The 3,739-nt window shown below is 38.4% G+C and overlaps 2 pseudogenes; one reads left to right on the top strand and one right to left on the bottom strand.

Moving 5' to 3' along the window:
- Window positions 1–1,632: 1,632 nt before the first annotated feature.
- On the bottom strand, window positions 1,633–2,513 carry LOC149218184 (putative E3 ubiquitin-protein ligase RZFP34 pseudogene; annotated as a pseudogene).
- Window positions 2,514–2,768: 255 nt separating this feature from the next.
- Window positions 2,769–3,263, top strand: LOC149218183 (putative E3 ubiquitin-protein ligase RZFP34 pseudogene; annotated as a pseudogene).
- Window positions 3,264–3,739: the final 476 nt, after the last annotated feature.

Below are 3,739 nucleotides of genomic sequence, written 5' to 3'. Positions count from 1 at the left end.
GACCATATCTTGTAATGCATTGTCTAGAATTACCACTCCTCAAACCATCAAGATAGAAAGACAAATCAAGAAGAAAAAGGTAATAGTGTTGATCGATTCAGGAAGTACACACAATTTTATTCATTGTAAGGTAGCCAAAGAATTGAATTGCTTCCTATATCCAGCACCAGAGTGTCAAGTGATGGTTGCAAATGGAGGAACAATAAATTGCTCTAGAAAGTTCCATAATATCAAGCTATCCATGGGAGAATATGTATTGACTAGCCCAATGCTTTCCATTCCAATGGGAGGTGTTGATGTTGTACTAGGAGTCCAATGGCTACAATCCTTGGGTACAATAGCTTTTAATTTTCAAGAACTTTTCATGAAATTTTCTGTGGAAGGAAAGCAAGTTGAATTAAGGGGTATTCTGGGAAAGATAATCAGCTCTAACGATATGAAAAAGCTTCTAAAAAAGGAACAAAGAGGTGTAATTGCATAATTATGTTCGCTAGATGTTTCCACGTCGAAATCATCTATTTCTCCAGATCTCCAAAAAGTCCTGGACAATCATTACAAGGTATTTGAGACTCCCAAAGGTCTCCCACCTATTCGTGATCTTGATCATGCTATTCATCTAATTCCAGGAAGTGTTCCTCCAAACATCAGGCTGTACAGATATCCCTGTTAGCGCTCGAATCTGCCTCAGGCTGAAAAAGGCGAAACTCAAGGTAACATCAAACCACTTAGCCTCGTAGCTAGCCCTACGGGGCAGGAGAGGGCTCTCTCCAGTCTATCTCAGCAAAAAGTTTTCTAAAAGGGGCTGAGATGACTTTAAAAGAAACTGATTTTAGGCTAGTAAATTGATAAAAATGGGTTTTTAATAAAATGATGGGGTTTTTCTGGGTTGCCTGGGGCAAAGAAACAGCTTGAACAGAGAAATATAATCAAAACACAGGTTATCTCCTGAGGCAAGGTAGGCAAGAAATTTAACACCAAATTGAGATTAAATGGAATGGCAAGACTGCTGAGGAGCTGACAAGGGCATAAAAGATGAATCCTTGTCAAACAGAAGAAAACATTAAATATTGAACAAACTTAAAGGCAGAGCATACAAATGATGAATTCTACCTTAACACTTCATTTGTTCAATCAAAAATGATCATGAAGTGAAATGAAACATAACAGATTACATATGAAACAGAAGAAAAACTTATGCTAAATTATCATACCACAGGAATCTCAGAAGTCAGAGCTGTATTTTCATTAAACTCTCTGCCAAAAACTGTACATGGTAAGCTCTCTATTCTCCAGCACTCAGAACTCTCCCCCCCTCTCTTACAAATGAATTTTTTAATCTAATAAATAAAATGCTGCTAAGGGAAAAACTAATCGACCCCAAAACAGGGGCGTTGTTTAACCTGCAATTATAAAAATGGCAAAAAGCGTTTCCTCTATTCTAAAATAAAACAGCGTCTTCCTAAAAATCCTCTGATGGCTGACATATGGAGCGCAGATCCCGTTGAATCATTAACTAAAGCCCTTAGTAGAAGATCGAATCCTATTTTGGCTCCGTTTGAATAGCGCTCTTGGGCCATATTTATGAGCCAGCTGTTGCTACCAAAATCACTGCTGCTGGTATAAGATTGCTCATCAAAACCTTCACTTAAACATCACAAAGGCAACACTTATTGTCGACAAGTGTCTGTGGTGTGACATCCTCTGGTCTGCCGGGTGTTATACGAATTGCAGTTCAGGCACTTTTGTGCGACAATGTGAAATGGTATTTCTGAAGTTGCATTACAATCATTGCATAAAATCCAGATCTTCTTGTTCTGGTAGGACTCGGGCATTGGTGTCAAAGCAACCTCTTCGTCAAGTTTCTCCCAAACCTTTGACATATCACAAACTGACTTCGAACACACTGGACAAAAGAACTGTAGGTGCTGTTGCAAACAGTTCATATGAATAGTGTACCCACAAGGTAGTACATTAATATCCCTCCTGGACTCGAACAGGAACTCAAAACTAACGGGACAGTTGTGGTGCATTGCTCCTTCTACACAAGGATGACAATCCTTCAACATAACCGAGTAACAACAACCACATTTAAAGCAGTGGAAGAAATTATCCCTGCCCCCAGTTCTACATATACCACATCCATCACAGTGGTACTGCTGTTTTGAGATATCATCATCAAATAGCTTGCAAGTTTCACAAAAGTACTTCCCCATACAGACGCCACAGTTAATACACACTTGATGAACATCTTGCTCAATGTCACAAAGTTAACAAATGACCCTTTGGAGATTGTGTCGAGGAACATCATGTCTCTGTTGGGGCTTAACATTGACAGAATTCTTTGCTTCATTGTGACAATGTCTACAATCAAAGACCTCATTGCAACATGGCGCTCTAATACGGCATCTCCGTTTATAATGTGAGCAACCATACTGTAAATATCCTTTGTCTAACTTTTCCAAGCTTTCGGCGTTTCCTTCCACGCCACTTTTTTTTGTGGAAGTTGAGGTATTTTCCTCCAGTAACTGTTCTTCATTATCACTGTTCCGAGAGCAGAGGATCAACTTCCAACTGTTGACAGAAGTGATCTCGAAAATCACTTAGCAACTGAACAAAACAGAAAAACGTATCTGCTTTTGCATTGACTACATTAGTTTCATCTGGATCTGTTTTGAACACATAAAATAATGGTGCTACGACTTATTTCATTCCTTGCACATATCTAATCCCTGGGTTCAACTTTGTGAAAATTAATAAGATGCGCTTCAATGCTTCCTGGTATGGGGAAGTACTTTTGTGAAACTTGCAAGCTATTTGATGATGATATCTCAAAACAGCAGTACCACTGTGATGGATGTGGTATATGTAGAACTGGGGGCAGGGATAATTTCTTCCACTGCTTTAAATGTGGTTGTTGTTACTCGGTTATGTTGAAGGATTGTCATCCTTGTGTAGAAGGAGCTATGCACCACAACTGTCCCGTTAGTTTTGAGTTCCTGTTCGAGTCCAGGAGGGATATTAATGTACTACCTTGTGGGCACACTATTCAAATGAACTGTTTGCAACAGCACCTACAGTTCTTTTGTCCAGTGTGTTCGAAATCAGTTTGTGATATGTCAAAGGTTTGGGAGAAACTTGACGAAGAGGTTGCTTTGACAGCAATGCCCGATTCCTACCAGAACAAGAAGATCTGGATTTTATGTAATGATTGTAATGTAACTTCAGAAATACCATTTCACATTGTCGCACATGAACAAACTTAAAGGCAGAGCATACAAATGATGAATTCTATCTTAACACTTCATTTGTTCAATCAGAAATGATCATGAAGTGAAATGAAACATAACAGATTACATATGAAACAGAAGAAAAACTTATGTTAAATTATCATACCACAGGAATCTCAGAAGTCAGAGTTGTATTTTCATTAAAATCTCTGCCAAAAACTGGAAGATTCACATGAAGATATGGTCAGATTCATTTCTTCTTTACTGCAAAATCTTTCAGTACATTTAGCTGGCAAAATGATTCCTTATGGTACAAAGATCGATAATACCTCTGTAAGAATTCCCAACTCAAGCAAAAGATTCTTATGGAATTGCACACTTCTCCCTTAGGAGGGCACTCAGGATTTTTAAAAACTTACCACAGGGTTAAGAAGAAATTTTTTGGGATGGCCTTAAATCGGATATTCAAAAGTTTGTGGCAGAATGTTTGGTTTGCCAACAAAATAAAGTTG

Source organism: Pinus tabuliformis, chromosome Q (genome assembly GCF_031772625.1).
Source record: "Pinus tabuliformis cultivar Carrire ecotype Pingquan chromosome Q, CPIR1, whole genome shotgun sequence".
NCBI classification, from domain to species: Eukaryota; Viridiplantae; Streptophyta; class Pinopsida; order Pinales; family Pinaceae; genus Pinus; species Pinus tabuliformis.
This window is presented reverse-complemented; position numbering and strand designations above follow the sequence as displayed.